Source organism: Ursus arctos, unplaced genomic scaffold (assembly GCF_023065955.2).
Source record: "Ursus arctos isolate Adak ecotype North America unplaced genomic scaffold, UrsArc2.0 scaffold_8, whole genome shotgun sequence".
NCBI lineage: Eukaryota > Metazoa > Chordata > Mammalia > Carnivora > Ursidae > Ursus > Ursus arctos.
Genome location: NW_026623100.1, coordinates 35703427 through 35724909, shown reverse-complemented (window position 1 = coordinate 35724909; position 21483 = coordinate 35703427). Strand labels below are relative to the sequence as shown.

General features: G+C 47.1%; 1 protein-coding gene across 1 annotated transcript in view; it reads left to right on the top strand.

Moving 5' to 3' along the window:
- Positions 1 to 18886: 18886 nt before the first annotated feature.
- Positions 18887 to 21483, top strand: part of ADD2 (adducin 2) — a 44271-nt gene continuing 41674 nt past the window's right edge. Inside the window, exon 1 of the mRNA XM_057308993.1 lies at positions 18887 to 18975. The gene's annotated coding sequence lies outside the window, so the exon portion shown is untranslated. The remainder of the gene's footprint in view (positions 18976 to 21483) is intronic.

Sequence of the window (21483 nt, the reverse complement as noted above, 5' to 3'; positions counted from 1 at the left end):
GGGAAATTGTGAGCAGGACTTATGTGCCAAGAGTGACTGATGAGATGGGAATTAATTAGCAGAGGAAGGCCAGTTCTGACGGATGTACGAACAGACAGCGGGGGCCAGAACACTGTACCTTTTCCATGAGATGTTTTGGTGACTCTTTCCTCTTGTGAAGTTCAAAGCACTATTACTCAAACTTAGGAGCTTGCATGCCCCCCCCAACCCCCCATCTCAGTAACCAAGGGATGAGCTGTGGCGTGAGCTGTGGCATTCGAAAGCCCTCTACAAGTTCCTTTGTTCCTTTCATCTCTCCAAAGGAAAGACTTTGACTCCCCCAGGCAAAGGCTCCCCTTACCGGAGAATTCCTAGGCTGAGTTCTTTGTTTAGAGGCAACCTCCTTGTCCCTAGGACCTTGCTACTCTGTGGATGCCACCAGATCCTCTTCTCCATCCACACTTCCTACATCTCTGAGGGCCAGCTGAGCATGACCAGGGAGAGGGAGAGCCCACCTCACCCCTTCCCCCACATGGACCAAGAAGAGACACGACTGGAGCCAGTCAAGTCACAGACTCTCAGTAAAAGAGCATCTCTGTACTGGAAGGAATTCCAGAGGCTGCCTTACTCCACACTTTATTTTACAGATGCCCAGAAGCCCAGAGATGTTGAGTGGCTTGCTTTGATCACAGAGCAAGTTGGAGATCTAGGACCAGACCTCTGGCTCTTGAGTCTGTCCAGGGCTCTTTCCCCAGGATACAGCTCCTGGAGTGCCCACTTAGGGCTGTGGTTTCTCAGTATGGTACATGGTTCAAGTGTCTATCCAGGGGTCAGGAAAGCTTTGTTTTATTCGTATACGACCTCCATTGGTCCTGATGTACACGGCATTCAAATGTTGCTCAATCAGATAGAATTTGAAGACTTACTGTGAACCTAGAATTTTGCAAGGAGGTTCCATGTGAAGCTGGACTTTTGTAGATATTTTTCAGGTAGCCACCAGCTAAACCTGGTGCTGTTTTTGATTGGTTGACAATGGTTTTGGAAATTATAAAGATCTGTAGGCCTCCTATTATATATTTTTGTACCACTTCATGGTTTGGTTAGAAATTACTTACTTTGTTCTATCTTCTACAGAATCTTGGCTAGATTCTTATCTGCTACCTGTAGCACTTAATCCTCTGAACCTCATGGCAGGGAGGAGGAGGGAAGATTGAAAAGATGGCCATAAACATCACCTTGGGACATTGGGGCTGACAGAATATCAGCAGTTTCATTTTGCCTGTGGTGCCTGCAAAATGAAGGGCAGAAAATACCCCACAGAGTTTCCCTTCAGTCTCTATGGGTGCAGAGCCTGCTGCCTATTGAAGGGCAGAAAGGTCTGATTGGGAGAAGTTTAAGGTTGGTTGGTGCACCATCTACCTCTTGTCGTGGGCATCAGCAGGGAAGATGCCCCACTTGCTTGCTGTGACATGTGGGCTGGCCATTCAGCAGATGCTGCCTAATAAAGGTAGTGACCCGGGGCAGCAGCAGAAAGCCTGCAGAGCTCAGCATACGTAGCTGTAGGGGACTACAGAGGGATTTCCCTTTCCCCCAGGGCCCATCTATAACTCCAGCGAGAGATGTGCAGCCACAATGGTCAGTGGGCCATCAGAAATGCCACCGGAAGGGCCTGGAGTTGTCATCATTGCATGTTGGTCTGTGCTACCTCATTCATTCAACTAGTTCCTATTGAGCCCCTCCTATCTTTCAGGCACTATTCTAGATGCTGGGGATACAGCGATAAACACAATCAGACAAGGCCCTTCCCTCTTTAAACATCCCGTTTAGTGATAAGTGAAAGCCTATTCTAGTTCTTTGTTATTTTTAGAATTTCCAGAAAATAAGTTCCACATAATGAGCTTTTCCCCAGTTACACTCAGTCTCTTCTGCCTCACTGTAACCTTTTGTTCATGTCTCCTCCTTCCCCCAAAGAAAAAGTGATCCTGAGGTTGTAGTGGGTGTGGAGAGTGGGAGCAGGTGCAGGTAGGGTCATTCTAGGCAGAACCCTGGGTAAGTAGACGTTCCTTCCTCCCTCCCCCTTTGGCGCCCAATCAACCTCTAAAAACACCTTTCCTTGACTCCTCAGATGCCCAGGGTCCCTGTAACAATAAAGTAAGGCAGCCTACATCTTCCCATTGCATCACCTGAAGTGCTGCATGTTCCCCTCTGTTCCCTGACCCATCAGCCCCTGACGTCTACAAAGCTCCAGGAAGACAGCTGTCTCATTAGGTCACACTGATGTAGGAAGGGATTAACAAATATTTGGTCAACTCTTCCAGGAGTGCTGGCCTTTAAAGGCAGGAGACATTAGTCTAATAAACCTCTAAATGATTGAACTTCAGGCACGGAGGGGTGGGTGAGGATGTTTAGGCAGCCTGGTGAGATTTGGGGGCCGAGTGCCACCAGCCCCCACTCTGCACCTGTGGGTTCGTTTGCCTTGTCTGTCAGATTCATATAGATTGGGGTCATCTTGCTCTACTGACTGGCTTTTCCTTACAAGTGCTGTGTGTTTGTGCATATGTCCATGACTTCTTATTAGGTCCCTGTTTAGCTTATGTGTGTCTATGTAAGCAACCTTGGCTCATTGGCCCTTTGGAAGAACATCAGAGCTTGAAGCGCCCAAGGTGGTGCTCTGCTCACATGTCCCTATCATCCAACCCCAGAGGAGTCACCCTCGTCTTGTCCTAATACTTCATTTACATGAGGTGGGAGAGACAAGATCGTTCACATGCACTATCCCAGGGCTGCAATTCAGGAAAGAAATAGGATTCATTTTCGTGACACAATCTTTCACCAGTTACAAATAGTACCAATTGCCTATGGGACTCTTGAGAAATTATGAAGTGTTAATTAGCAGAAGCACTGTGTGTTTAAAATATGTGGTGTATTTAAATAACTATTAAATTAAACCTACTTTGCAAAGTTGAAAATCCATCTGGTCCAAAATCTAAGGAGTTGAATTTTGCTGCAAATACTAAGAGAACTGTTTAAATGCTTCTGGAAAGGATAATTTTGTGTTACCTTTGTTTCCTTAGATGTAGAAACTGAGGCACAGAAGCCTGTGGTGACTGGCTGTGGTTACAGCCTGGCTACCCTAATTGATGTGCCTCCATCTCTAAGAGCAAAGGTTTTAATCACTCCTCACGTCCAGAGGACATATGAAAGGACTGTGGTTATGCCTTAGAAGTCACGTATTGCAAATTTGTTGATCTCAATGATTTGCATCTCTTTTGGCTTAAGTGAAAATCAAGCATTCCCTAACATTTTCTGCAGAGAGGAGGAGGGCAGAGCCAGGAAACCCAGGCCAGGCACTGACCACAAAGTGTCACTGAGTCTTTCTTTGGACAAATCACACTTTCCTGGCCTCAGTTTTCTCACAGGTTTGATGAAGGGAGGTGGGAAGTTGGGCTGTGTATCAGTGTATCAGTCAGGCTCTAATAAGGAAAATAAAAACTTCTCTAAGTATCTCAGCAGAGGACGTTTAATGCAGGACATTCACACAGGTAATGGAGGAAGTGAAACAGGTCACAGGGAGGTGGCCCAGAGATCAACCCCAGCAGGAAGTCACTTCCTCCAGGAAGGAGGCTGGAGAGAAAAGGTGGGGAGGTGGTGTTATCCCAGCCCTGGGGCCAGGGTCACTCACTCGGTGGAAGCTGGAACATGGTGGGCCTCTCAGGTGGGAACTGGAGCCATGGAGGAGATGCCATGTGAAGCAGAGAGGGAGAGAAGAAATGCCCTGGCATCTTCCCTCCATCTTGGATTGGTGCCTCCTATTGCCCCCAACCCAGCAGGAAGCCAGCTGACATGGAGCCTGCCATGGTCAGCAGGGAAGCCTGACGAATTAATCACTGAGAGCAACCCAGGCCAGGTTGCTTTCAGAGTCCCCTGTAATTCTGACATTCAATGAGAGCCCGACATTAAATGTGTCCTTGAGGGTTTGCCAATGGGCACATCAGGCCAATAAGGCCAGAGTGGTCTTTAATGAGACTCCCCTACTCCCACCATCAGAAACAAACTTTCCCAAGGTACACCTAGCATGTTCTGCACTGGACTCGCCTCTATGCAGGGATGAGGCAAGCTTCAGGGATGGTGTTTGTGGATGAGGGAAGAAGGGGAAGGTACAAGTGTAGGAGAGGATGAGAAAGAGGAGATAGGAGAGGGGTCATACCTGTGAGTGGAGAGCTGACCCAAAGGCAAAGAGGTCAGGGTCTCACCCATGATCAAGGAAGATTACTGTCTGTGCAAAATGGTGCTTCCCATCATAAAATAATTCACAGCAGGTCAGTGCCCATAGCAGGCTTTTCTAGAATGTTTAACATATTTTTATACAAAGCACTTTTTCATAGCGTGTCTTCAATCAATACCTGTCAAACTGGATTGGTTTGATACCCCTCACCTAAGCTACCTCCTCCTGAAGGAGGAAGGAAGGGAAGGGCTATTGGCAGTCCCACTGTGCTGTCAGCTCAGGACATGCTGCTCTACAGGCATTTTAGCTGCAGTGGAATTTGAGGGGCTCTGGCCCCCTTTCTTTGGGCTTCAGTCTCTGTATCTGTGAAGTGAGGATGTTGGGTGAGCCTTCAGGGCCTGCCTGACACTGCCACTCTGGAATCTGCCCTGGACCCTAGCAGACAGGCGCTGGAATGGCCCCTCAAGCCATAGGGGAAAAGAGCATGGGGAGGCATAAATGGGATACTTATGCAGCCATGTCCCATGAGGTTCAGGCTGAGTGCGCCTCTGTGACCTCAAGGACAGATTTAAATAATCAGAAGCCCTTTGTGATAACTCATGGTTTTGCATTTCTTGACTATGAAATGGGGAGTGTGTAGACCACAGCAACTCCTATAAATCCACTGTTCTCTGCTGCCCGCTGCCCTCACAGAACACATTGCTGCTCCTCTCTCAACACAAGACCTGCTTCCTTGAAGGTGCTTCCTCTTATTCTCTCCCAGCCCCCTTCCCTGTTGATTTCACTTCTTGAAGCCCAAAAAAACCCCAATGAGGCAAGGTGAGCTCTTCTTGGAGTATAGGGAGAAGAGGCTGTGGGGAAGGGAGAAGCTGGGAACACTCATGCATTAATCATTTTTGTCCTGACTCATATACAGGGATGAGTAATTGGAAAAGATGCCAGTTTGGTGGCAAAGGAGAGGTGCCAGAGCCAGGAAGAGGGAGAGAACTAGGTGCTGGAGAATGGAAAGACCTTGACCAGGGGAAGAGGAGAGCTGGGGGCTGATGTGGGGTAGAGGGTGGTCCTGTCTGTCTGGGGGTGGGCATTTCATGCAGAGGAAGACTGGAGGAAGAGCTAGCTTGAGGAACTTGAGAGCCAAGATGACTTTATCCTGTTGTTCGGGAAGAAATGGCTTGGTGCCACTCCCCCTGCCCTGAGCCCATGGCTGACCCAGAAAATTAATCTCCTTCTTTCAGACTGAATGCAGAGGAGGACTGGAGCTCCCTTAAGTCAGTGCCACCAGTCCATAGGAGTTGGTATGTGTTCTGAAGTCTCATGGCTATCTTGGCCATAGACAATGGGGAATCTTGGGTGGTTTTGTGAAGCATTTTAGAGATAAAACCATACACGTAGATTGGATTGCAGGAGGGGCGCTGGAGAAAGAGATCCGTGGGAAATGAAAGTAGTGAGAATTCAGGCTGTTAAAAACAAGATTCATCTGAGTAAATGTAAAGATCAAATTGGCTTTATTCAGTGATTCATGAATCAGGCAACATCCCATTTAGCAAATAGGAGTTTGGAGGAGTTGTACAAAGTGGTAGGGTTTTATAGGCAGAACAGGGGCAGGACAATTAGCAAAAGAATAGAAAGGATTGTTTCAGGCAAGGTCACATTCCCTTAGGGAGCAGAGCAGGGGGTCTTATTAGGTGGATGACCTCATCTTCCTTTGGGACCAGGAGAGGGTCCATGTGACAGATTACATCACTGGCGCAGACCAGAAAATTCCTGACTGGCCAGTTAAGACAACATTTCTGGGGGGAGGTTGAAACCTCAATCAGATTAGGTAGTAAGCCCTGGTTTGGTGACTTGGCCTAGCGTAAGTGACTCCACTGGGCTTGTGTTTTTCTTTTCAGCAAGGCTTCTTGTTTTTCTTTGTAACAAGAAGTGATATCTGCATCTGCTGCCCATTCCTACATTGCACTTCGCGGACCACTTTTTTTTTTTTTTTTTCCTTAAACCTAGGCTGTTTTAGTGGATAGGCTACTCCACTTCCACCCTCATCCTGGGACATACCAGTGGCCTCTCCTCTCTTGTTGACCAACCCAAGCTGCTCAATATCTACTCACACAGGAGCCCAGGCTACATTAGAGGCAAGTTCTCATTCCCTTTTCGGACCAAGCATTTTTTACTCCATAAAAACAATAGGGCAGGGGTGCTGGATGGCTCAGTCAGTTAAGCATCTGACTCTAGATTTCGGATCAGGTCATGGATCGAGCCCGGTATTGGGCTCCGTGCTCAGCATGGAGTCTGCTTGTCCCTCTCTCTCTGTTTCTCCCCACTCTCTCTGTAAAATAAATAAACAAAATCTTAAAGAAAACAACAACAACAATAGGGCAAAAGTACTGATATATAAGTCTCCATCAAGTTCACTGAAATTAGGAAACTGGAGTACTATCACCGAAGCTTCCATTCTCCTAGGAATTATTCCTAGCCCTCCATAAGCCAGGGGTAAGGAAATCTTATTTTGCTTGCTTTTCTTTTCTTTTCTTTCTTTCTTTTTTTTTTTTTCCCATCCAAAAGGATGAGACCACTTCTTGGTTGACCCTGTTAGAGAGTGATGAACAGGAGCAGTCAGAACCCATTAGTACTGCCCCAGTGAGCTGCTGTTCATTTCAGAAGCATCGACCGAGCCTAGGGAGTCATGCCACCAGAGCTCAGTGACTTGCTTCTGCTCTTCATCCTCCAGTTGAGGGGGGGGGCGGGTGGTGCTCTACTGTCACAATGGCCAAGTGTGGTGGCTGATTAGATCTATAACTTCTGTCCTTTTGTTCCAGTTATCCCCTTTGTCATCATGGTGCTGCTGGTGACAATATGCTCTTAAACCCTCGCTACTCAAAAGCGTGGTCTGTGGACCATTAGCAATGGCATCACTTAGGAACTTTTGAGAAATGCAGAATCTTAGGTCTCACCCCACACCTGCTGAATCAGAACCTGTAGATTAGCAAGTTCCTCAAGCAATTCGTATGCATATTAAGTTCAGAGTAGCCCTAAGATAGTTCTGGAGGCCAGAAGTGCAAAATCCAGATGTCAGCAGGGCTGTGCCCCCTCCAAAGGTTCTAAGGGAGAATCCTTCCTCGCTTCCTCCAGCTGCTGGTAGCTTCTGGTGTTCCTTGATTTGTGGCTGCATCACTCCCATATCTGCCTGTTGTCACATGGCCATCTCGTCTGTGTGTCTCTTAAGGAATAAGTAATGGGATTTGGGGCCCACTGGATAATTTAGGATGATTTCATCTTGAGATTCTTAATGTCATCGTATAAGATCCATTTTCCAAATTAGGTCACATTCTCAGGTTCTGGGAGTAAGGACGTGGACATATTTTTTGAGGTGCCACTGTTCAACCTCCTACAGACCCCCTTGGAACATTCCCGTGCTTCCAAGCTGTATGCCGTGCCGGTGCTCACCCTCCTCAGCTGGTCCAGCTTGGCGTTTGGATTCACTCATACTGCTGACAGCCGCCAAACAATAGCAGCATTATTGGATGTGTCTTCCATGACAGATACTGTCCTATGTGTTTTTCATGGATGAATCCATTTGACTGCAACAACCCTTTGGGATTGCTATCATAATTACCATTCCCACTTTACAGATGAGGAAACTGAGGCATGGGTGGTTCAGTAACTTGCCTGAAATCTCACAGCTAGTAGAAGTGAACCCAGGATACGAATCAGGCAGGCAGTCTTCGTTAGAATCTGCATGGTTTGCCGTATAATAATGCTTCTGAAATTATGTAATATGTTTCTGAAATTACAGAGGGTTCAAAGGTGCAGGAGAGAGATGACATCAGGGCCCTTTGTCCCACTTCCCGGAGAGGCTGGGCACAAAGAAGGCAAAGATGGAGTGTGGGCAGCTGTCCTGCCCCTACCCTATAGTGTATGGAGGTTGGGGGCCCGCCCAGCTATTATTTATTCCACCCCAAAGCCTTTTTCATTTAACACTGTATAGGTGCACTTTCCCATGAGACAGCTTGTGCCGGCTAAATGGCTTATGGGTATTTATTATCAAAGAGATATTTAGGTGGATGTTTAGTATGGCTATGTACACTTTCAGTATGTATCATGTCTTGGGCTCACACATTCCATTTGTTTACTAACCATATGTGAAACTTTAATTTGCTTTAAATGCCTTTGTTTTGAGTGGTGAGGAGTGGGATCTCCCCCTGTATTTGCTGTCTTTATACCCTTCATGATTGTCTGCCTTGGTCTGCAGTTCTTTGCCACTTCTATTTTTCCCAGACCTCACTCCTTTCTTTTGAATTCTTTTTTTTTTTTAAGATTTTATTTATTTATTCGACAGAGACAGCCAGCGAGAGAGGGAACACAAGCAGGGGGAGTGGGAGAGGAAGAAGCAGGCTCATAGCAGAGGAGCCTGATGTGGGACTCGATCCCAGAACGCCGGGATCACGCCCTGAGCCGAAGGCAGATGCTTAACCGCTGTGCCACCCAGGCGCCCCCTTTCTTTTGAATTCTAAGCTTGACTGCCAGGAAGGGCCAGAAGTCCTTCCTTCCCAAGACACAAGCATGTCAGATGGCTGGGCACAGCTTTCTGTTCCTATAATAAATAGCCGGGTCAAGGGGGTCAGGAAATTAGCTGGAAAAACCTGTAACCAGTCCAGGCATTCTCATCAGTGATGCAAAGGGCATGGTAACAGCACTGGACTCTCCAGATTACCTGCTCAGGTGGAAAAGTGGAACCTACCATTTAAAACTGCCTACGAGCCAAAAATCTACCGGTGTCTTTAGTACAGAAATTCAGTAGCAACTATAATCTGCCTACTTGTATTAAGCTGAGTTTCACAGATGCACTGACATTCCCTTGAGAACATTTGATGGGGCAGTGAGCCCAGATGTGTGCTTGCTGGCAAGATGGAATCCAGACTGCAATTTTTAAAAATTTGATTGTTACAATGTCAATAGACCACAGGAAGAATGATTTAATAGTAGCACCTGGCATTTATTGAGCCCATATTATTTACTAGGCCCTATTATTTCATATCTTATTTCATATAATCCTCTGAGGAGATTCTATTCCTCTCTCCATTGTACAGATCAAGAAACGGAGGTTTAGAGAAATTAATTCATTTGCCCAAGTACACACAGCTAGGCAGATGCAGAGCTGGGATTTGATCCTGGGCCCTTGATGCTGTCCGGAGTCTGGGTTCTTAGCCAGCCACAAGGCTGAACGGTGGAGCCAACTCCCTGGGTGAGACAGCTTTGGGCTTCTACTTAGTTATTTACCACTCCCCCCACCCCCTCAATAGTTGTTAATTTTCCCTCTGTTTGCTTCAAATCTGTCTACCCCCAATATTGAGAAAATGCAGGGCAGATCTCAATGGCAGATCTGGGAGGGTTCTGAAAGAGAAGCTGTAAGAGATGGGAACTAGCACTTGTTGAGCACCTACTATGTGCTAGGCCCTCTGGAGAACACTTCCAGCTGGGGTGGTTTTCATTCACTCAGTGAATCAGAAATCCAGGCATTGGGTCCATCTCCATTTTTGTCTCATCGTGTCTTTTGAGCTTTGGCCTTCTCATCCTAGTCTGGTCTCGCCTTAGGACATACGTGATCCTCTTTCACCAAGGAGGAAGATGCTTCCTCAGAAGGACACGGATGTGCGCGGAGTGAAACATGTTTGGCAGTTGGGCACATCAGTCTGTCTTGCTGTTGCCGATATTGGGTCACTGCCTGGTGGAAGCAGGACTGGCAGCCAACATACCTCCTCTGCCGATAAACTCTGAGTCAGGGTTCATGGGCCTCTCCTAATGCCTCGTGGCCTCTTTCTCCTGTCTCATAGCTTGGCTTCCTGCCACCCGCATGTGAAGAGCAATCCCAAAGTTGGTGACCTAACTTCTAAGTTGGGTTGCCATACTTCATCAATTCTAAGGCACACATTTTCCCCACATGTCAACATCTCTGAAATCAGCATGTGTCTTCCAATTAATGATGACTTACAATTATAACTGGCAGTGGTTTCCCTTTTCTAGTAACACTGAAAATAATAGCATGTCAATAAGTGATGTCTTAGATTTGAAGAAATACAGTGACGCCCATGTTTACTTTTACCCCTCACCATCAAACCAATACCTGGGCTTGTATCTTTCTGCTTTCACTTCTGAGGCCTGAATCAAAAGTCTTCCTTGTGCTTGCCTGTGTGACTAGCCTCCCATGTCATTACTTCAAGCAGGAGATGTCCTGAAAGTGAAGCTAACCGAGTCTCCGGAATCTGATAGCCCTCAAGTTGTTGCCATGATGCTTATCTTTCATTCCCTTCTTCCTAAATCTTATCAGTTTTATGGGATCTCAGGAAATTATGAAGTGGGAGGTCCTATTTTAAGATTTGTGGATTCACCTAAGTATTTATGTCCTCAGGTCTGATGTTAATATACCAATCACCTAGAAATGAGTTTGATTGAAGGAGTACCCATTTTTTATAACCTGGATGCAGGACTGAGCTGTTTTCCTTGATAATCATCCTTTTGTATCTTTGATCTTATGTGAACTGATTATTAAGGTAATTGCTATGGTCAGCTAGTACAGAAATTGGCTGCATGGTATTAAAAGTCACTGTTAATTGTGTGTATACCACATCTATTTCCAGAAAACATGTGGTTTCCTGATCACATTTTGCTAGAAACTATTTTCCCTGTGTATTGTATCTTAGGGGACTTGATTAGATCTTATTTAAGAATAAAGGGAAGGAAAAAGCAATTAGAAGTGTCTTGAGAAAAGACACTTCAGAGGAAGATAGATCATCTGGAAGACTCCAAAGAAGCACGTGCTTCTTGTAATAATCTGCTACAGGAATCAAAAGAAAAATGTCAGAACGTGACTTGGTTTCCTTTATCTAGTACAAAAACATGGCTTCTAAGAAATAGGAGAGGACAACCACAGGTTGTCAGAACAGCCTAGCAGGAAGGGGCTGAGGTGAAACTGGAGGTAAAGGAAAGTATGGCAGAGATAATATGTTCCGTCCTAGTGAAAACCATGAAAACCATACTAGTTCACTAAATTAACATCGGAGAAGTGGGCAATAATGACAAACTGTCAGAATGCAAAGAAAGTGTCAATAATAAAACTGAGAGGAGAAATGAAAAATGAAAAATTTAGAGAACAGAGATTCAGCATATGGATAATTGATGAATCTGAAGGAGACATCAGGATTAAGCTAACAGAAGACTATCTTGAGGTTTTGTGTGTTTTTTTCAAAGTGTGACTATGTTGTTTAGGATAGGCTGTCTGCTCTAACAGCAGCCTCAGCCTCTCCAATCAGATGCTCAGTGGGCTGCCTTCAGTGACACCATGGCTCCTTCCATTTGGTGGCTGCGTTATCCCCAAGGGCGCCAGAATTTCTAATGGATCCTCTATATCCAGCAGAGAGGGAAGAAAAGAGAAAGAGTGTGAAGTCACTTCTGCTCTTACTTGCCTGGGCTACAGGTGATGCACATCTCTTCTGCTTATAACCCATTGACTTATGTTCCACATGGCCCTTGCCAGAAGGAAGGGTGGGGGGCTGGGAAATTGGGTACCCAGGAAGAAAAGCAGTGGGTCTGGTGAGCACATGGCATTGTCCCTGATGCAAACACACACACAGATATATAGAGAAGTTGAAATAGTTCCTCCCTTACTACCTTCACAATAAAATCCCAGCCATACAGAATCATAGGGAGGATCACAGAGAGGAGAAGGTCAAACAGCATGCCTCCTATTTTTTCCATTTTTGTCCTGACACTCTGTGACAGCCTGAACATCACTTCTCAGGCATTGGGGATATCTCCGCATGGATATCCAGAGGCCAGCAGAGTTTCCCATGTGAGTCCTTAGACTCTGTAACACATTTCTTTACCAACCCTTCTTCCCAGGCCTATGAAGTCTTCTCCCCCACACCCCAACTCAGCAAGGCCCAAATGTCACTGGGGTTGTGAATTTTTACAGCTTCCTTAGTCTGGAGACGGGAGGAATGGCATCAGATCCCCTTCTAGTCCTAGATGGAAGGTGTTCTTATAATTTTCTCTTTTGCCCAGTTAGTGAGGAAAACCCTCCCAACAAAACCAATAAAAAAGCCAACAAAACAGTTCTGACCTGAATGTGATAAAAAAGCATTTGTTTTCACCTCTGTAGCCTAGGATGCATTTCATTCTATTAGACATAGAAGGGCATGTCATCTAGGAGCTGTTTCCTGGATTTCTTGGCTGGAAGTGGGAATGGCAAGCAAGGATAGTCCTGCCACATGGTTCAACTGGGTTACGTTTCACTTACCTACTGAAGAACAAATGCTCTCAGATTAGGTCAAAAAGCAGAACCAACTGTTTTATGTTTGAACATGACCGAGGTGAAGTTTCTCAAAATATAGCTCCACTTGTCTTAGGTACAGTCTTGCCAGAAGTAAAAGGTAGACAAGATGACTGCTTTAAAGTATCTGTGACTGGATTCTAGGACAGCCTGAGGTGTGGAACAGTGTATCAGAGGACATGTCAGTTCAATTAGACAGTCTTTTTGATGAGCTTTTATCCAGAGTGTGCAAGTTTGGCTGACCTTTTCACTGAAGGGACTGAGTATTTGAAGGCTGAACCCAGACTTCCTGCTAACTCAGCACTGTCTCTGCATCACCTGGGCTTCCCGAATCCCCCTTTCTTTCCCCTTCATTGAAGAAATGGTTTTGTAATTGGTAGCAGAGATATCAGACAGGTGGATTAAAGCTTAATGCTGGAGACTCAAGGTTGGGGCCTCCCTGGAACCCCATGGTTCATGAGGGTCTACTAGAGCACTGTGCCCCCAGTACTGTAGTGATATCTCTGTGAGTCCCCCCCACCCCCCAGCTCCATCATGGGCCTTTTGAGAGGAGGGATTGTGAATTATATCCTTTGGTTTCCCCCATGCCAGAAATAGCCCTTTAAGAGGCTGGCCTAATCCTTGCAGCCTCTTCGAAGAATATGAAGTCTGGACCTCGGGCTTTAGCTATTTGCTGATTTCCATTCCCACCTTCTGACCAGGCCCCTTGCATCTGCTCACCTTCATGTGATGCAGGGAAGGAATGCACAGTTAAGTGAAAAGAGAGAACAGGCTCTGGAACCAGATGGGTTCAAACTAGGCTCTGCCCTTGAATATCTCTGTAGCCCCGACCAGGTCACTCCGTTTCCTGGAGCCTCAAGTTCCACACCTGAAATAAGCCAGGGTGGTGAGCCCTGCACCGCAGCGCCGATGAGAAGGGCCCAGCACACCCCTACCTATTTGGGTTTAACAGCCCGAATTTTGTCGATTGAATAATGTCTTCCTTCAAGATCTAATTCAGAACTTTGGTCCTCATAAATGTGGACCCTGGGTAGGGGGATGTGGTAACTGGGTGATGGGCATGAAGGAGGGCACGTGGTGTGATGAGCACTGGGTGTTACATGTGTTACATGCAACTGATGATTAGCTGAACTCTATATCTGAAACTAATGATGAACTAACCCCTAACCCTAACCTAATGGGTTACATTTCATTTACCTGCTGAAGAACAAATGCTCTCATGTTGGCTAATTGAATTTAAATTAAAAAAAAAATAAATGTGGACCCAGGGTTTCCAGTCTCCTGTTCCAAAAACATTGAATACATACATTCATTTTTAGTTTCCTGTATACACACACACACACACACACACACACACTATATATATACACATATATCTTGATATATACATAAATCGAGAGAGAGATACAGATCTACACCATCATTTCAGAGGTGATCTGAAATGCATGTGTTCAATGCTTGTTATACACACACACGCACACGCGCACACACACACAGAGTTTTATTTGTATTCATATTTTTCACCTTAATATGACTGTGGGCCTCTAGCAGGCAGGGACCAAATCTCATTTCTTCTGGAAATCTTTCCTCTCATGCCCAATTCCAGTTCTTGCTGACTCTTGGGCACCAATAGATACTCAACAAATAATTGTGCTTGTCCAGTGAGAGGGAATGGGACTGATTTTAAGTGCTCAGAAATGAGCACTTTTTAGACCTGCAGCCGTCAGGGGGTTAAAGGGTTCTTCCTGCCTGGGGGGTTCCAGAGATGGACAGAGAGAGACTTAACCATTTCTCTCCTTTCTCCTTCTCCTTTTCTTCAACTATTTTTGTCCTAAATGGTCACAGCCATTGATACCTAATGTAGAACTTGGGAAATTCAGAAACGTGTGAAGAAGCTGATGATATGCTTCACCCATAATCCCACCCTGCAGAGGCGGGAGCTTTCTCTTTATCTGAATACACCAGGCAGGGTGTGGTCCAACCCGTTGTTCAGCAGTCACCATTTACTTTGCAAAGTAACAGCAGCAAGGCCAAGACTGCCTCCTCCCTCCCTTCTGGAAGTCTCAGAGATCGGTGAGCTTGGGTTCTGACTTCAAGTCTAAGGCTTGGAGCAGATGCTGTGCTGTGGGGCTGGGGGCCCGGGGCTTTCCAAAGCTGCCACCACCCCCAGGGGAGGCCATGCCCATGGCAGTGGTGGGAGTAGCCAGGAGCAACCGCTTGCAGCATATTTCCATTTTGGGCTCAGGGTGCTCTGACTGTTCCGATTTGGACACCTCCCACTGAAGGGGCAGGAGATAGGCACCTGCCTCTTTTAGGTGCACATGGAGCTTAAACAGCTTCTAATAAAAAGTCACACAACATGGTCATCTGTTACTCTCCTTCTAGACCTTCTGTTCCTTTAATAGCTGCTAGGAACGACCCATAGAAATATGATTTTATGCTCCAGTGATTACATATACCTGGTCTTCAGTGGGACAGGGAGGAAAATGACTTGTGATTTACAATCCCCAGCTTCTCTCCTAGGAGGGAGAATCCCAGCTAGAGTATTTCCTGAGTAGGGGTCAAGGGTGTGAGGATGCAAACCGGAGATACTGAGAGGGAGCCGCAGGACTCCCCTGAGCAAAGAGTCGAGGGTCTTGGGCCAGGGGCCAGGGAGGGGCTGCTGGAGGGAAGAGGTGAGAGAGACAGATAAGGGGCAGGGCTGAGTTTTGGAGGGCCATGGGGGTTGTGGCTGGTGGCCTGTGCTATCTGTTGTTTTCTCCTCTGTCCCCATAATCAATTTTCTATGGTGAAGTTGGATTTGTTAGTTTAAGTGTTGTAGTCAATTGCCAGAATTCTGCTTCCAAATAGGCAAGAAGAAGGGTTGCCAGAGGGGACCCAGCTATTTGGGGGTTGTCAAACAAAAGAACAATTTGTTTTAAAGATGGAGATTTGGGCACTAGGGAACCTACCCTGCGTACCTCTATTAACAATCGGCAGGCACCTTACTAGAAACTGTCTCCCCACGCTGTACCATGAGCTCCCCTAGGGCCTCTCTCCCCTCTGGGACCCCAGGACCTGGACAGTGCTGCTTTGCGGAACTGGCCAAACTTGCAGTGCACTGTTAGTTGAGTTTCAGTTCAACTCCCATTCATTCAGCATCTACCTGGCACCTGGTCTTGTGGCAGAGCATGGGGAACAGAGGCGTGCCAAAGACACAGGCCCTGCCTGCTAGGAGCTCATGGTAATAGTCTGTTGCTGTCAGATAGTAAGCGGAACAAAAGAGTGAGTGAAGGTGGTATGAGAGCCAAAGGCTTCCAGGAGGAGAGGACAACCTGAACGGAAGGGAGAAGGAAAAGAGGGGAAGAGTTCTCCAGGCAGAGATGACCATGGACAAAGGCACAGAGGTAGGAACCAGCCTGGTGCCTTCCAGGTCCTGGGAATAGCCCTGGAATACCCATGAGAGGTGGGGAGGGTGGGGGTGGGCACTGAGATACTCACGGGGCTTTGTGTGCCAGCGAAGAGCCTGGATCTCATTCTACAGGATAGCAATCCTCAAGAGGAAGGAGGTGGGCAAAGAGAAAAGCAAGGTACCCCCCAGTTCTCCGATTGGGCATAGATGGGTTTGAATTTCCAGCATGGAGCATGTGCTTGGTTTGAAAAAGCAAATTCAGAATTAAAACCTCATATTTGATAACGAATACCTGTCAAAATTTAAATTTGACTGAATTTTGGCTAGAGGAACAAGAATTAGTTTTAAAAAGTGAAGGAATGCTGCCCCAGGTGATGGGAGCCACAGGTAGGTTTTTAGCAGAATGGGGACAGGCATGGACCAGATTCACACTTTCAGAACAATGGCTCTGGCCACTGATTGGATGGTGGGTCTGAGAGAGGAAAGACTGTGCATAGACCTTGAAAGGAATGGTGAGATGGAGGCATGATTCAGGGCCTTGTGCTCTGGGTAGGGTAGGGAGATATTTAGGACAGAAAAGCAGAGAACTTGGCGACAGAGAACGTGCCCAGGGCGAGAAAGGGAGGAGTCAGGGCTGCCTTCTGCAGCCCTTGCTGGGGTGGCTGGCGGGGCTGGGGTCCGGGAGACGGGGCTGGCTGGGGAGGGAGGCTCTGGTGGTTGGGTCAGGGTGGCTTGGTTCTGACAAGCCGGTTTTAAAGTGGCTGTGGGACATGAGAGTGAGCAAAGGTCCTTGAGCGTCTGTGACTTGTCCACGTTCGCACTCTAGTGGGCGACCATCTAGGGCTGGGATCCTGTGTCCTAACTCTTCCCACCTCGCAGCCCAGCTTGACTGGACATGGACATGGAGACAAGGAACAGGTGGCCCTGAGGTGTCATGCCTCCCAGGAGATATCAAGCATCCTGGGGGTAGGTGCTGCTGTTCTCATGATATGGAATACCCTTGCTTCTCAGCTCTGCCCCAGGGGTGTGAGTGGTTGGAAGATAGGCTCTCGAAACACATGCTGGGGAAACCAAAGGCCGAATGGATGGTGATGTTGGCCTCAATACTGCAGCAGGCACAGGCTCAGAGACTTGTCACACCGGGGTCCCTTGAGGTCCACCCAGGATGGCAGCCCTACTCCAGTTGCTAGACCCTTCTGAGTGGCCCTGGCATCATGCCTCATTCTCATTAAGACTTGCTGATCTGGTACCTGTCCTGGCCCTGCTCAGTGTGACTGTGCAATCAGAGATCTGATAGTTTTGGTACCACAGGGGAATGTTTTACAACGTTTGCCTATGATACCTCTCAGATGTATTTTCATTTTAATCAGGGAATAATACTATAACCCAAAGAATGAAACTCTAATAGTGGAATTTCAACACCAACAGAGATTGGGATGGGAATTATTGTGTTCAGTGTATACTTATCTGGGGGACAGATGCCTGTCTTCTTACATGAATGGCACAAGTCACTTCTGGGGGCAAAAAAAAAAAATTCTTTCAGTGGACATAAGAGATATCTCAGACTCTGAAAATCCAAATCTTAGCAGATTATGGCCATAAAACAACCTCATACCTCTGTGGCACGGGCTGCTGGGGAAGGGGAAGAAGCTTGTGCTTCAGGTAAGACAACTTATGAGGCTACAGGATTATTAGTCCTTAGGGGATATCAGTGGCCATCCCTCAGAAAAAAGAGCATCCAGAGATATGTCAGCAAACCCTGGTCTAGAGCTAGCCAGCCCTGGAAAGGAGAGCTGCCTTTCAGGTTGCTGGGCATTGGACAGAAGCAGCATAAGGTAGTGCCTATGACCCTGTTCTAGCTAAAAATAAGACTAATGGGAGGAGGACCCCAGCTGGCAGCTGGACGTGCAAAGCATAGAGAATAGGTTATGGAAGCAACTGCCAGGTCCCTGACTAGAGCCATGAGCATCAGGACTGGGCTCAGGGGCCATCACAGCACGGAAATGCTGAGCCCAGGGTACCTTGGCTGGGCTGAGAGGGAAGCTGGGCCTTAGTGGGCATGCAGTGTCCTGGCCTCCCTCAGCCACACCACACCTGCCAAGATGGATTCTCGCTGCCCTTCCATGGTCAGTCTTCCCAGATGCTCTGCTGTGGGCAGTGCTGGGTCAGCAATGGAGCTCAACTGGCCAGTGAAGAAGGACAGGCAGGGACTGACCCCAGAGCCATGTGGGAACCCGAGTTGGTGTCGGGGATGCTGCCAGCGCAGGGCGAGACGAACGTCCTTACTCTGAGCAACAGAGGGCCCCAAATGGAAAACCATCATTTGTGGGTTTTGTTTGTTTAAACATTTTGGTGATTAACCCTTTGAAGACCTTGATCCCCAGGATTTTTAGAGTTTGTTTGTAAGATGCTAACTCTTGGTGAAATTGTCTTGAATCCAACTGATGGCCTGTGCACCTCCAAAACCCTTCCACTGTCCTGGGGCGTGATATTCTCTGGGCTTGTTCTACTTCTCTGGCTGCATCTGAAATTCTCTCACACCAGTGTCTGTGAGTCGAGTAGCTATTAGTGAAGTGTTGGGGGGTGGTATCAGGAAGGGGTCATAATGCCTTCCAGCCTGGCTCGTGCAGGAGTTCCACATCCTGCTCCTGCCACTGTGTAGCGTGGCTTCTCTCCTCTGGTCCTCGAAGCCAGCACTCAGGAGATTTTCCTATTCCTCTCTTTGAAAAGAATTTTGGTCCCACTTGTAAAGATAATGAAGCTTTCTTTACCTTTTCATAGACATAATTTGCTTTTAAATTAAAATTTCATTTCTAGTTCATTTTAAAGAATTTCTCAGCAGTCCTTAAAATAAATCAGCACCTAATGGTGCTGCAAAAACAGGGGGAGGAGTCCTGGTGGTGCAGACAAGACCCTGATATTTGTTGTTTGTGTTTCAGCTTCCACCCAGATGTCTGAAATCCCGTAGATGCGGTTGGCGTCCCTAAGAGCGAAGCAGGGTGCGCGGGCCGAGCACTGAGAAGCAGCAGCCTGGGACTAGGCTGGTCCAGCCTCCTGGTAATTTGCTGGCAGTTTTTGGTGGTGATGGGGGATGAGGCACACTTTTTGGTTGGGTCCATCTCACCAGGATGAGCTTCCAGTCACGAGCAGGATTGGGGGAGTCATTGACATGTGCTCCCCCAATCCTGCTGACATGTAGAGCTACCATGGAATCTGAAGGACTTCAGAAGGCTCTAGTGCAATCCCCCTGGCAGGAGCAGAAGCCCTTCTACAGCATCCTGCAGTCACCTTATTCTGGGGAGAGAGTACCGCACCTGACCAGGCCACCTGTCCCACCTTCCCATTCCCGAGCAGCTCCTGCTGGCGCAAAGGTGTCCATTGCACCTTCAGCTGAAACATGCTCCCCCGGACTGGCCCTGGAGGCCCTAAGCAGTCAGCTTAGTCCCTCTTCCACACAGCAGCCCAACAGACATTTGGGGACAAGTGAGGTGAAGGAACGCAGGATCTGGAGCCAGAGATGGTCCTGGTTGAGATCCTGACTCCACTGCTATCTGTGTGATCTCGGGCAAGTTAGTAACCTCTCCGTGATTCAGTTTATCTGTAAAATAGCGACAATAATATCTGCGCTATGGAGTGGTCCTGGGAATGAAAATAAATCACGAATAGAAGTTGCCTGGTACTGTTCCGTCACCAACTCTCTGATGAAAACTGGCAAACCGGGTGTCCTACAGTTCAGCTCAATTCTGACACTATGCCAAGTTAAAGGGCACACAGGTTAACTGCCACAAGTTAAAGGGCAAGGTCACCAATAAAACTGCCCCCACTTCCGAAGCCACAAGTAGGGTCCGCAGGCCACCAGACTTCTGACTCACTTGGCTGTAAATTTGAGGGTTCCCATGCTGTCTTTTAGTCCCTAAGTTACTATATCAAGTCATAGAACTCACTGAAGGCACTGTCATTGATTACAGTTTTAGTATAAAGGATTCAACTCAGGAACAGCCAGATGGAACCAATGCATAGGCAGGGTGTGGGGAGGGTGGGGGATTGGTGCAGAGCTTCTGTGCCCCCTCCTTGTAGAATCTGGGTGCATCACCATCCCAGCATACCAATCAGGAAGCTCCTCCAAGCCTTGATGTCCAAAGATTTTTAATGGGGGGTTTATTACTATTAGGCATAATTGTTTAAATCATCTGCCACTTGATAACTCAATCTCTAGCCCTTCCCTCTCCTGTCCTCCATGGTTGGGGTGGGGCTGAAGTTCCAACCCTCTAATCATGTGCGTGATTTTTCTGGGTGGCCAGTCCCTCTCTTGAAACATCTAAGGGCCCACCATAAGTCACCTCATTAGCATAAATTCAGGTTCCATGAAATGAGCTCATCATGAATAACCCTCCTAATGTTTTTTGGATATTTTAGAAATCCCAAGGCTTTTTGAAGTTCTGTGCAGGGAATGGGGGACAAAGGCCAGCTATATTATTTATGATGTCATACCTGGCCCATCAAGCAGTGGCCTCTGATGGTCACCACCCTGCTTATCCTCTTTGTTGTGATCTCCAAGTTGATAATGTTCCCAGTATCTGGTCAGAGAACTAGTCATTCTCGTCATTCTTTTTCTGGATGTTCTTTTTGCTAATATAGTTCGAGATTGAATTAGTTCTTTGGACTACAACATATAATTACAGTTATTGAGTATGCACCTGTTTACTGTTGAATCATGAGCCTCTCATTACTCGAGTTCCTAATGCTATGATGATTCTAGCCCCTAAATGACACATAATAAGAGCAAATGCTTAATAGCACTTGATATACACCAGGCACTGTCTTAAATACTTCACATACATTAACTCATCTAAATCCTCCCAACAGCCTAAAGAAGTAGTTAAATAGTTCAATCCCCATTTTATACCTGGGGAAACTGAGGCACAGAGAGGTTAGGCAACTTGCCCAACAAGATCACACAGCTAGTAAGTGGCATAGTTAAGACTGGAACTCATCATCTTCTTGTTCCAGAGTCCATGCTTTTAACCACTAAGCCGCACTGCACATCACTTTGGTCACCTCTGCAACATTTTGGAAGGAAAGGAAGGAGCACAAAAGGATGCCTCTGGTTCACAAAGTCAAAGGGTGGTTTTCTCTGGACCCCGTTGTCATGGTGAGGGAGTCAGGGCTTCCATTTTCTACCCCATTCCCATTGAAGCATCTCTGGAGTAACCTTCAGGGGATGGGCTCTGAGAAGTGAAGGCAGACCTGGGAGGCATGGTGGCGTGGGCTCCTGTCCAGCAGGACCTGAGTTTTTTTGTTCCTCATGCTTCAGGGAGGGAAATGCTACTTCAAGCCTTCACAGACTCATTCCTGGGAATGCAGCCATTCTAAGAGGAAGGAAAGAGGGCCAGCCTTTTCCATCTAAATAGAAAGGATTTAGCCCAGGAAGGTTCAGTGCCAGGCTGTGCTGGCCAAAAGATCCTAATCCCAGAGAAGCTGAGGGTTCAGGTGGCTCTGGAGCTGGCGGGACCTGGAGTCATAAGGAACACAGGGAGCTCATCCCCATGTGCATATCCCTGGTAC